The sequence below is a fragment of the Schistocerca nitens genome, chromosome 4, assembly GCF_023898315.1.
Source record: "Schistocerca nitens isolate TAMUIC-IGC-003100 chromosome 4, iqSchNite1.1, whole genome shotgun sequence".
Lineage (NCBI taxonomy): Eukaryota > Metazoa > Arthropoda > Insecta > Orthoptera > Acrididae > Schistocerca > Schistocerca nitens.
Genome location: NC_064617.1, coordinates 519,424,928 through 519,439,072, shown reverse-complemented (window position 1 = coordinate 519,439,072; position 14,145 = coordinate 519,424,928).

Sequence of the window (14,145 nt, the reverse complement as noted above, 5' to 3'; positions counted from 1 at the left end):
ACTGTCCGTGGAAGCTCAGAACTGACTCTTTTCAAATTATTGCGTGGCCACCCTCAGTAGTAAAGTTCCCTTAGTGTGTCTATATAAAGTTTGCAGAATCTCAACGTCTCCCAAACTGAACATACCCCACTGTACATTCAGAGATACAACATTGTACAGCAACTGCACCATTTCCGGAGTAGAATCTAAAGAAAAATCTTCCTTTCATCGTACGTAACACAGGATGAGGTAACCTAGCGAATTCTTTACCTCCCGCCTCGTCTCAAGACCTGGGGCAGCTACTCCGCTTTCCTGGTTACTATCTTATTTCTGCACCATACCTCGATTCAGCCTACTACCTTGCAACGACGTAGCTGACAACGTATCAGTCAGTATTCATTCTGTCTATGCAATCTTGGCCTGCAATCCTAACGCTTCGCTGTTTACCCCTTCTCCTGAAGAGCTTTATGTTACTCAATCGGTTCCTGCTGAGTCATCCTAGCCTGTTCCTTCAGTGCGAGCAGCAGAGCGCCCCACTTTCCAAAAACCAAATAAACAACACAGATTAACAATGAAAATGTAACTTAATTAAAGAAAGTTACTGCCCACTTATTTTGGGCTTTAAAAACCAATTTTGCATTAAAACCGCTTCGTTATCTCTTATTTGAGAGTTGCAGTACACAACACAGCCTTTAAAATGTATAACCGTGGGACGCTTCATTGAATTAAAATACCAATGTAATCTGATTTACTTCATTATATATAACTTAACATCATTATTAGTTTGTAGATTGCTTTCAGTGAAACTATAAAAGTCTGAATTCGGGAGATTAACATAAAATAGCCATAACGTGATGGAAATGCATAAACCATCTTGACCAATTCTGTGATATTAGCTGAACTGTAACATTTGCCAGCCAGAAACGTCATATTATCTCACTATTGAAGACGGCTTAACACCATTCTTTTGTTGTGTAAGTTAGGTGATCAAGACAAACTGTGGGTACCTCATGTTTGCTGTGATTGTCGTTTTGCAAATTTGTGTGGATGTATCAATAAAACTGGATGTTCAGTGCCCTTTGCCATCCTTATGATCCTCAGGGAGCCGACAAGTCATGAAGATAACAGCTATTTCTGCATGGTATCTGTTTATTCACAAAGGTCTATCAAGAAAGGAAAGATTGAACATTGTATACTCCCACTACTCGTGAACTACCCGTCCAGTACCAAGTGGGGATCACCCGTCTGCATACTGTATCTAGGCATATGTTCAAGAAGCAGAAATGGAGAAAAAAAATTCCATCCAATACCTTCTGCTTCAAGACCACAGGATCCTGACTTGCCAGATGAATCAATAAATGAGCCATACAGACTTCCCCAAGATGTCCTAAGTGGTTTAATGCAAGACGTACTCCTATCAAAAAACAAAGCTGAAATTCTGAAACAGTTGAATCTTCTAGAACCACTTACTAATGTGTCAATAAACAGAACATGGGAGAAAGAGTTTAAGAAGAGGAAAAAATGCGAAAAGGCGATTATGCTCCTCTTTCAAAAGACTGACAGAAAAGTGGGAACCAACTGCCTCACTGCATTAACGTTCTTTTAACACACAGCATTCTAAATTATTTTCCCCAGTCTCTCTTTGTAGTTAATCTTTCATTCTCAGCATCTCCCATCACTGACAGTATCCATACATGTCTCTGTCAAACTGTCTCCTTTTTGTCCCATTGATTTACTGTATATTCCACTACCACTATCTGCTCTCTCACTCACACTGTCTCCTTCTGCCTTTCTTTCCCACTGCCCCTCAGCAGCTTGGGGGGCTCCAACTTATTTTCTTCTCTGTACCCACGTGTTTAAAATTTAGATACAAAATGTGGCCTCCCCTATAACTACGTGTTGAAGTTCACTGGTCTGGGAGGATTCAGACCCTCCGCCGCCGCCCTCTCCCGCCCCCCCCCCCCCCAAACCTATGTATGGTATCCACTCATCTATAGTTTCCATTTCCACTGTTTCCTCTCACTTTCGTTCTCATTCTTTCTATCTCCATCCATCTCCCTTTTTCTTTCACTGGCACTCTCTTACTGACCATCCATATCTCCTCTCTCTTAGGGTCGCACTAATATTGTATTCATCCATCTCTCTCTTTCTCATTCACTGCCACTTTCTCTCTCCAATCAACACTGTTTCCTCTTCTCTTTCTTCCAACATCACTATCTCTCCGCTACTGTTTTTCAGCGCAAAATGTCCGCTTGCCAAAGTTTTTCGTGAGGAAGAGGGAATGAACATTGACGATAGCTGATCCCCCACTTTTCTATCAGTATCTTTTAAAGAACAACATAGCCGCCTTCTTTTGTTCTGGCCCACTACAGCAGGGTAAGCTGCTTATATAAAACGAATTCTATAGGTCAGTAAAATTTTGAGAGTTTACTTATATACTTCGCCACATTTATATACTTTGACACATATAAACTACAAATAAGATCACATAGTATTAGGTTAAAAAGAAATCGTTTGTTTTACATTTTTTTCTCAATACTTTCCGCATTGATCCAGATCATCGATAATTCTATTTACTAGAAATATTTTACTAAATTTGCAATCTTTCTTTTTTTACACAACTTTTGGCGATTATTTTAAATTCCTTTCAGGAATGTTAAGGCCATTTTCAGCCCATTTTCTGCCACGGTAGCAACACTTCGGGTACATCTAAATATAGGCGTATCTTTCACTCGAATTATCCAGAATGTTCTTCAAACATTCATTTCTGTGGTTGTTTTACGCAGTGTTGCTTTTGTCTTAGCACTGACAACTCTACGCAAATGCCGCCGCTCTCGGGCGTTAAGTGAATGCTGTCGACCACCGCGTTGCCCCTGGTGTGAGATAATGCTTGAAATGTGGTATTCTCGGCACACGCTTGACACTGTGGATCTCGGAATTTTGAATCCCCTAACGGTTTTCGCAATACAGTGTCCCGTGCATCTATCTCCAACTACCATTCCGCGTTCGAAGCCCATTAATTGCCGTAGTAAAGCAATAATCACGTCAGATACATGTTCACATGAATCACCTGAGTACAGGTGACAGCTGCGCCAGTGCATTGCCCTTTTACAATTTACGTACGCCATGCAACTGCCATCTGTATACGTGCATATCGCTATTCCATGACTCAGCGTAAAATGTTATTGGTGAAAAAACGCTGGCTAAAAACGTAGTTTGGTGAATTCAGAACCCTTGCAATGAGTCTAGAACCCCTGCCATGTGTTCAGGATGTCAGTTAAAACTACATTTACGCCTCAGACCGGATATTATAAGCGTATTTTACGTGAATATGTGCGATACCTTTCAATCTTTGGATCTCGGTAAGGGATAATGATTTCGAAAAAAGACTGAATGTCGTAAGAACATACCGTGAAAATTTCAACGATTTTCCAGGAATAAAATGGCTCTAAGCACTATGGGACTTAACTTCTGAGGTCATCAGTCCCCTAGACTTAGAACTACGAAAACCTAACTAACCTAAGGACATCACACACATCCATGCCCGAGGCAGGATTCGAACCTGCGACCGTACCAGGAGCGCGGTTCCGGACTGATTCACCTAGAACCGCTCGGCCACAGCGGCCTGTCACGAATAGAAATTATAGAAGTGGGAATCACCGCAATAAGCACTTTTGGTATCAAAAAATCGTGGTTCTTCGGGAGTTTCTTGATAACGAACACACATGTTCGAATACAGGAAAATGTCTAAAGTACATACAGTTAAAATTTGAGTAATTTTTTGGGTTAGTTATTTCGATAATTGCAGTCCACGGTGGAAAAATAACTAAAAATCCGATTTTTGTGGTTTTATGTATAATTACGGTAACTTTGAACGTCTAGATCTCGAAACGGATACTGATATCGCAAAAAAATTTTGACGCTCTGCGAGGATATCATCTTACGAACATATGGTAAGAATTTCGAGGAACTGGCAGGGACAGAAATTAAAGAAGTGCCCATCCCTACAATTGGTGCTTATTTTACCAAAAAATCATATTTCTTGATTTTTCCAGAAATCGCACATGAACAAATTGCGTTTTTATAAGCCGCCTAAGGCCCATCCAATACCAAATCTAATGCAAAGGAACCAACCGATTAGCTCGATTTTCATGGACTGGAGACAGTGAATAGTGCTTAAATTTTGACCCTGCGCTGTAGAATAGCTACAGTATGTCCGTTCTTCCAATAGGCATACAAATGGTCGCTAGGCCAAGGGCTATCCAAAACACTTGACCTCTTATGTGATCAAAAGAAGCCGATATATGACTCTTTGAACAATCGAATTTTCGTCTGCGGATTTTTGGAATATATTTGGACCAAGCGCTGTCATGTACAGACCGGAAAGCAGATTAGCTTAAATGGCAGCTTCGACGTGAATGACTTGATGACAACTTTGAATGTTGTGCAGAGAACAGAGGGCTGAAGGCTATTCACGGATGCATGAAAGCTTAGTTTAAAAGCTGTGTTGCTACATAATGAGTATCGTATACCCTCAATTCCTGTACGTTATACTATCCACACATCCCAATATTACATTACTCTTCGAAGCAGTTAAGAACAAAGACCAGAGCTGGTTGATCTGAGGAGACCTCAAGATGATTGCAATGTAATTGGCCACGCAGTTGTGGTACTCGAAATGCTTTCCTGTATGAGAGCGACAGTCCGGATTACCTGCACACTGCAGCAGAAAACATTGGTCTCCAAGGGAAGCTCTGCGACCCATTCAGATTATTTGTTGTTACTCGATCGTTCGTTCATGAGCATTGAAATGGTTGCTTGCTATTCCACACAAAATTGAAGGTACTGTCCTCTGATATAAAAAGGACTGTTATCATCTGTAAAAAGGTTGAACTGAAATTATTATTGCGATTAGTGTGTGTCAGCGCACACATTTACATAAAGACGAAACTAACTAGCGTTCACTTTGCAGGAAATTAAATCGAAACTGTTACTCAAAAACCACTAACAAAATCAAACTGAACACTGCACAAAAAATTGAAACACAAATTATGTAGCAGCACTATGAAAACGCACTGTTCACTGACCCATTAAAAATCTGAATTACAAAGAAAATGCTTAGAATTTGCGCAATGGAATCGTGGTATGAGAAACGAAAGAACCGACAAAATATGAAAAGAATATCACCTGAAAAACAACAGCGTAATCAGTAGCACAGCCAAAATATGTTGAAGTAAAACTAAACTACTGGGAAAAAGGCTTGGATGATTCTTGATACTAAAAAAAATTCTTTCTTGAAATGAAAATATTAATCCGTTCATTATAATGACAATGCTATATTTTAAACTCTTATTAGCGACCATCGATTGGCGGCCGCCTGTTTCTGTGTAGCTGCCTCTAGAGGCGGTGCCAACCTCGTAATTATGAACAAATGTGTCAGTGTGGTGTTTGCAGCGAACGACGACACCACATCCCCCCCAACCCCCCGCCCCACAAACCTTCTCAACGTCCAATGACTGGCTTCACTGGTAATGATGGTATGGGGGGGGAGGCAGAGGCAGGGGGGGGGGGGGGCAAGGTGGAGAGGTCTGGACGCTGTTGACAATGAGGAGCAAGAATATGAAACTGTGGCTGATGGCAAGCTCTCGCTTACACCCCAATATTTGCCTTGGGAATGACCAGAATACCGACTGAGAACCTGGTCATAGGATGCATACCTGCGACTAGGAAAGGAGTATCTTAAGGAATTGGCGATGATACAGCAGCGGCTGGTGGGTCCTTGGAGGCGTGCAGGTAAGCAGCAGGGAAGAGACTACTCTATCCCCATGGCGAGGACTGCTGACTCAATGATGACGTCAGCAGCTCTTGGTCGACTTCTGTGGGCTTCCCTGTCTGGCTCTGGTAGCGTAGGATCCGAAAGAAGCGAGAGCGGCTGGTGTTCGAGATCCTGTAGGGCTCCTTCTCTGGAACCAAGAAATCAGCGGTCTGGCAATGAACAGGAGCTCAGCTGATTCTGATGTCATGTGTGCAGCTCAAACGACCCTTGCGTGTGATAGAGAGCGACACTCAAGACATGAATGATGACGCCTCATTCCCAGCTTCTTCTTCTTCTGCCAAACACCCTAAAAATGCCATGAACACTGACATTAAATTTAGTGTGCTGATGAGGAAAGGCTGACTTTACAAAAGGGCGTGGAGTTTGCCAAGGTAAATCTGCCAACATAAACTGTAGTGTGTTATCTGAGACTAACACTTCTTGGGAGACCTTCAATTTAGAAAACTGACGTGTTTTGATCGTATTTGCCATTGTGGTCGATTGTATTGGCAGCACAAATAACAATTTGCTATAAGCATCAAAAGCAATTAGTCAACAGGTGTTTCAAAATGGACATGCTAAATCAATGTAAAGTCTCTGTCAACGGATTCTGGGATTGGGCAGCCGAAGAATTTTTTAGTTGGAGCAGCCTAGTGCTAAGCGCATGCCTGACAATGAGTGACCAACTGACCGGCCGCTGTGGCAGAGCAGTTCTAGGCGCTTCAGACCGGAACCGCGCTGCTCCTATGGTCGCAGGTTCGAATCCTGCCTCGGGCATAGATGTGTGTGATGTCCTTAGGTTAGTTAGATTTAAGTAGTTCTAAGTGTAGCGGAATGATGACCTCAGATGTTAAGTCCCATAGTGCTTAGAGGCATTTGAACCATTTGAGAAGTCATCTGTTCAATCTGCGAATCCATCACGACGCGTGTACAGGGGCGTCAGGCAAGTTACTTTGTACGCACAATGCCCCCATGGCCTTGATGCAAAATCCGAAGATCTTCCTTCTGCAGAGACTGTGAAACTATCACATGTGATTGATCACGATCTAAGTGAAGTAGACTGATACACTGTTGTACAGACAAGTCGTTCGAAAGCACAGAGTATCAGTGAACCACTTGATTGCGAACATCTTTGACAGTGTGTGGCCAATCAGTGCGGATGGACTGCAGCAAAACTTGTAGATTTGGCTCCGCAGCAGTCGCCTGAGCAGTCTGACGATGATCAATGGAGAGTCCATCGAGAGTGTCGTGATCCATTTGCATCAGTTGGGAAACAAGAGTCTTCAGATCTGTCAAATGTTGAATCATTGCCAACTGGTAAATGGGAGAAGCTATCTGCATTGGAACGTGTGGTTGTTGGTCTGTACGTGATTTCATCTAGTAAATTGACAGTATCAGAGGCCATTTTTGTAGATTTTGCACTGTGCATGGTGGGAGTGACTTGGAACCGTTGAACAATGACTTTAGTGGCTTGTGGTCTGTCATCACGTTAAACTTCTTTCCATAAAGGTACTGATGGAAAAAGGCAAGAGATAAAGGCAAGAGCTCCCCTCTCTAACTGAGAAAAATTGCACTGAGTGTTGATGAAAAGCTTGGATGCGAAAGCAATCGGTCTCCCCACAGATCCAAATCTGTGCAGAAGCACTGAACCAATCCCATATGAGTAAATGTCGACTGATAGCACGACTGGCTAAGCGGGATCACAGTGCATTAAACAACAATCACCCAACAAAGCTTCCTTCGAGTGCTGAAAAGCAGTTTGACACTCGCGAGACCATACAAAAGGGACGTTCCTTCGTGCATAATCTGTGCAATAGGGCAGCAGTTTGTGCTGGATTCGGACTGAAACGAATGTAGTAAACGAGTTTTCCACGTACAGCTTGAAGCTCAGTTTCGTTGCGAGTTGCTAGGAGGTCACGAACTGTAGTTAAGTGAGAATGCAAAGAATGTATACCATGAGCATTTATTACTTAGCCTAAATATTCGATTTCAGTTTGAAAGAAAGAACACATTTATTTGTTGCACTTGAGACCAGCAGCAGTGAGAATTTGAAACAAACTTCTCATACTAGAGAGATGTTCCTCGGGACTGCGAAACAAAACCACAATATCAAGCAAATAATTCGTACAGGAAGGCACTGAAGCAGTCAGCTTTTCAAGATAGCAACATGCAGGCGCTGGAGCTCTAAAGAATGGCGAACATAAAATCTTGGACAACTTCAAGTGAGTGGGGATCACAAACAATTTTCACTATTACTCATTCAATGTAATCTGCAAATAGGCATCCCATAAACCTGTTTTAGAGAAGAATCGACCCTCTCCTAGTATATTCATCAGTTCGTCAGGCTGCGGTAACAGAAATGAGTTAACACGCCGAGGATTCACTGTTGGCTTGAAATCAGCACACAACCTTAACTCGCCAGATACTCTCCTGATGACTACAATAGGAGATGCCCACTGACCACCTGCAACTGGAGTGACGCCATCTTTGTTCTGCTAGTTCAACAACTGTTGTGTCATCCTCAGTCCTTAGCCGGCCGAAGTGGCCGTGCGGTTAAAGGCGCTGCAGTCTGGAACCGCAAGACCGCTACGGTCGCAGGTTCGAATCCTGCCTCCGGCATGGATGTTTGTGATGTCCTTAGGTTAGTTAGGTTTAACTAGTTCTAAGTTCTAGGGGACTAATGACCTCAGCAGTTGAGTCCCATAGTGCTCAGAGCCATTTGAACCAACCTCAGTCCTTAGGTGTCACCGGGTGCGGATACGGAGGGGCATGTGGTCAGCAAACAAATTGACTGAGGAACTGGCAGTACCCGGCAAAACCGTGGTTGCGCATTTTCCTTCATTGTAATGTGACTCTAAAAGTAGGCTGCTTTGCTTAGGCCGCCCCGAAAAGTTCGTTAAGCCTGCAAAAAGCTGTGAAACACTGTCCTGAGACACACAAAAATTCTCAGGAAGTACAATATCCTGAATATGCAACCCAGGAAGATCGAATGACTCAACACTAAAAATGTTTTGGCTGTCTTTTGAACGCACCATTTTGAATGAAACTATACTTGTACCATTGGGAGAAGTGGAAGGCAGACTGCAAACACCAATAACTGGGATATAATGACCGTCATACACTAACAGGGTTTTTTGTGTATTGTACAATTTAGACTTTCCAAACCGTTCATAGGTGCATTTCTTCGAAATTACCACTGAAGATCCCTTATTTAACTGCATGTGCAAGTTACGATTAGGACACTGCAAAGTGTCAAAACGTTTGTATGCTTGCCGCTGAATAGGAGAAGAATTCTGAGAGTTCTTCGATACTGATTTTGGCACTGACTTTGCACTATGACTGCACTACATGGATTTGAAAGTACGAACTGATACTAATATACTGACACTTTGTGTAAAGAACAGACTGGATCTGATCCTTTTTTTCGTTATTGTATTTCGATTCCCCCCCCCCCCCCCCCCCAAAGAGGGGGAGGGGGGAAGGCGGGCTGGCAGCAGCGTAATACGCCGCTCTGCAGCCTACACACAGAGTTAAAAATCATAAGGAGGAGATATAACAATATAAAAGAAGTGATAAAACGGTGACTGTTTAAAACTGGTACATGACGAAAAAGTTGTGAAAAAAACATAAAAAAACAAAAGGGTCAGTGATGCTTATTAAAAACACATAGGAAATAGACGCAAATAAAAAACACGGCGACAGTCTGGTTTCTGTTCGCAACGTTTTAAAAAGCGGACGCACAAAACTGAACACTCACGGAAAATGCTGCACTATACAGAACGAAGGCATATGGGGGGGGGGGGGGTGGGGGGGAGGACCCGGGCAGATGAGGGGTAGGGAAAGGGGGGAGCCGATGGAAGGAGAGGGCACAGAAAAAGGGGGGGGAGGGAGGATGTGAAACTTTGGCTTTTGCAAATATACTGCTTGAACATGTATGTGCTTTCCTCAGTGGAAACAATTTAGGTGACAGCCCTGCAGGGCACACCTGCCGCCTGTGTGACGTGAAGCACTGAAGGCAAGATTGAACATCGCGAGCCGTCTGATCGGCAGACTGCTGTTGTCTATGGCACGGCCCTGGCTGTGCGCACCACCTGTTCGCTATCAGTCCTACTTTGCACCTCACAAATGTGCGGAGAATCCAAGTCTATCGCAGCACTGTCATAAGACTCCTACGGTTCTATTAATTCTAACACTCGCTTCACACTTGGGTTTAGTACTTACGTATTTGTTCTCCGGTTCTAGAGTCAGACAAATCCTGCGTGACAGCTTCTCGAATTAGGGCGTCACAGTCACATCAACCACATTCACACTTAAAACTTGCAATACCCGGCCAGGCCTTGTAAATCGGCTACCCACTGTTTGTAAGATTGATGTAGTTGTCGAAAAATACTTGTAACGAGCAGCAGCCATGTTCAGTTGTGGATCAAATTATTCATCTATTGTCGCAATAGAGCATAGACTGTATTTTCAGAGTTGGCAGAGGAAAAAAGTTTATGCCGACCTATATCTGCGACGCCTACTGTTGCCACAAAATGCTGTTTTCTCTCTCAAACATGATATGCAATTGAATGGCAACTGAGCTGAGTAAAGTGTTGAAACCAATATTCCTGCTCTGCGTCGGATGCCTGGGACTGTGGTGCACACACAGATAGTGATGTTTGTAGGCTGCTTTGGGTGCTGCATGTGAAGCCCATAAATTGGTTTGGAGCTGCATTTGTTGCGTCAGTCCTGTTATGAGTTGTTGGATTTGCTGGGCGTGCAACTTGAAACGCCCTGCTAAACCCGCAGGACAGGACAGGTAGTTGGAATTGTAGAAGAGGGCCAACATGAGCAGCTGTCAGTTACACTCGAACACATGTAACTTTATTTATTTGACCAAACATTACAGTACAAATTCTTGAACTTAGTTATCGGCTAAATACGCCACACTATCTTATGCCTTAAGGGCACAACCACTTTAATTAAAAATAAAAAGGGCTAAAAGCCATTAAATCAAAATTCAGACACCAAAAAGAATATTTAGAAGGCAGAAGGCCTCACGTTAAGTAAGTTCCATAATTTGGTTGAAGGCCCAAAAATCTAACACTTGAAAAGCAACAACCTTAATTTAAAGACGGGTGAAGGCCGATGATTTAAGACTCAAGGTAAAATTAAATTAAAAAAAAAAAAACAGAAGGCAGAAGGCCATATCTTCAATTATGCTGAAGGCCCCAAAGAGTCTGACGCTCGAAAGACAAAGATCCTTAATTTAAAAACGGCTGAAGGCCCCATAACTTAAAACTCAAGGTAAAATAAATTTAAACAACAAAGCCTTATCTTAATTTAGGCTGAAGGCCCTAAATAATGTAACTCTTGACAAGCAAGGAACTTTAATTTTAAAACGGGTGAAGACCCATGACTTAAAACACAACTAAAATAATTTTTAGTAGGCAGAAGGCCTAAGGCTTTACCTTTAAACAATATTTTAATCAGGCTGAAGGCCCAAACAATCTAACACTTGAAAAGCAAGGAACTTTAATTTTAAAGCGGCTGAAGGCCCTTGACTTAAAACACAACTAAAAACAATTCAACTTTAATTCAAAACCACCGGATATGAGCCACACAAATACACACAACAGAAAATAAGAAAAGGCAGTGCAGCTAACGGCGCTCAGAAGTTTCGAGGGTCGGCCAGCACTTGAAATACTAACGTTCACTTAGGTGAGACAGGCAGTCGGCCCAACAATTCTCGATCCGACGACAACCCAACCAACAGACAGTCAACGGACCAACCGACAAGGTAACTTGCGCTCCATTCGATCAGCACACAACCGGGAGTTCAATGCAAAACGTAATAGGCATGGACGCCCACAACCAAGCATACATTAAGCTGTCAAACTACACACCGTGCTGGACAGCGACAACACGATGAGGAAAGGACACCGCCTAACTTTACGTCAACGGCCAGGGCAGGTAACCGGAACGTTAACGGCCACAAGGCAGAAAATGCCGCTGGTGCACTCCAATTGCAAATAATCAAATACAGTTAGACTTCAACGGACGGTGGCTAAACCTTCGCCAACTCGAACACAGACGTTGCTGCTGGCGGGAATGTCCCAACAGCCAACAACGAGTACCAAACGGCACAATGTGAACAATCTTGACTTGCTGGTAAATTAAATCCAAACTCAACTTTAGTGTCCAGGGTCGGTGAGCCACGGACCTAGTAGCAATGGGAACAGCCCCACACACTCCGACACTGCACAGAGACCGCCAGTGGGCCCAGCCAAACCACACCCCGCAGAGATTTCCTCGCTGCTCCCCGCCAACTGACCGATTTCCACACATCAGCACGGAGACAGCACTAAAAAACTGAGCAGTCAACATCAAAAGCTACACACAGTTTCACGAACACTTGCACGAAGGACTAGACAATACTAACGGCAGCAACTGTGCAATAATAAGGACGAATCATGAGTCGGCACATGCTGCCAACCCATAAGCGATCGCCGGCCAAACGGAGATTAACGCACGAATTAACAGCGAGGCAGCCACCGAACGTTGCAGAAACCATAGATGTAACGACACTGCGGAGAAGCTGGCCACTGCTCGAGCTCGTCCACGGCCGACGATAATAATGAAATCATTGTCAAAAGTTGAAGTGGTATTAAGTGTTTGCTCACAATGATGGTTCCCAATGACTTTTACTTGAGAAGAAAAGGCAGCCCATGTATGAGCTTAGCAGGTATCAGTTCGTCATAAGACGACAGGTCGTAGTCCGTCGTGGTTGAGAACTGATTTGTGGTCTGCTGGGACCAGGCTATCAGATAAGCACATTTGTGGCAACGATATTTTTTCTTCAAGACCGATTTATGACCAAATTTGTTCGAGAAGGTTTCACTGGCATGGGAGATCTTTATTGATTAACAGTATTTCTGGCCGGAAGTAGTTAACGTGTGAGGAACTGAAGAAGACAAGTCTTAGTTTGGTGGTAGTCACTGGTGTAATTGATTGCAGCAGAAGTTATCCGAATTTTGTTCTTATCGTCCGACTAGGTTACTGAAAGCACTCCGATAGGTAACTAGGTTGGATGTAAAAGCGCTAGCAGATTAAGATCGGAATTATTTGGCTTATTAATAATGACTTTTCCCACAATTTGAATTGATCCTGCCGTTCACCGTTATTAAATGTAAAATCCAGTAAAGAGGAACCATAGAACGAATAGCACTTAGCAAAAAAGAGACTTGACTAACTGTAAAGGACGCATGGCCAATTTTATTTTAGGAACAGTACTGGGTCCTGAATCGCCAACGCCTGAAGAGCTTCGTTGGTGTAATTTCAGGGACCAAAGACACATAGGATCTTTGTTAGTTCCTTTCCTTTTTTGGGTTTCCTTACCGTTTGTGGAGGAATTATTAATTTTGTTGCTGGCACAGGCGTACAAGCTACGTTTAACTGTACTGAAAAATGTAAAGTTCAAATAAAGAGAGCTACGTGTGTTGCAGAAGAGTAAACTAAAAGAATTTGTGTCTATTGTTCATTTCTGTAGATAGTAACATCTATGGTCGCTGATCGAAATATTTTGATAATACGTTCTAGATAAACGTCATTTTACTGAAAGAAAAATACGTTTAAAAAATTCTCTTTTTCCTGGGAAAGTTAAAGTCGTCATTATTGATGAGTTAATTTCGCTAAAGGTGGATAAAACCTGTGGTGGAAGTAATTAACTGAAATTAGCCAATGAAAAGTAAAGAGTATTCATATCCTTGGTTGGTCAAAAGTAAGTTGGTCGTATAATTTGCTATTAACGTAGCTAAAGCGGGGAAGAAAAGATGTTTACGAAATCAACGACTGAATAAAAAGAGAAATAGTTAAAGGAAAAGGATTGAAATCACTCTTAATCGGGAAATGATTTTGTTTAGAAAGGCAACATTTGTTAATGTGATTCTTTTTGGTGGTCACTGAAAGCGATCGCAGATACTCACAGGTCGCATTATCACTGTGATACATTACGACCAGGTAATAAATTCACGTTATTGTTGTTGTTGTTGTTGTGGTCTGCAGTCCTGAGACTGGTTTGATGCAGCTCTCCATGCTGCTCTATCCTGTGCAAGCTTCTTCATCTCCCAGTACCTACTGCAGCCTACATCCTTCTGAATCTGCTTAGTGTATTCATCTCTTGGTCTCCCTCTTCGATTTTTACCCTCCACGCTGCCCCCCAATACTAAATTGGTGATCCCTCGACGTCTCAGAACATGTCCTACCAAACGATCCCTTCTTCTAGTCAAGTTGTGCCACAAACTCCTCTTCTCCCCAATTCTATTCAATACCTCCTCATTAGTTATGTGATCTACCCATCTAATCTTCCTCAT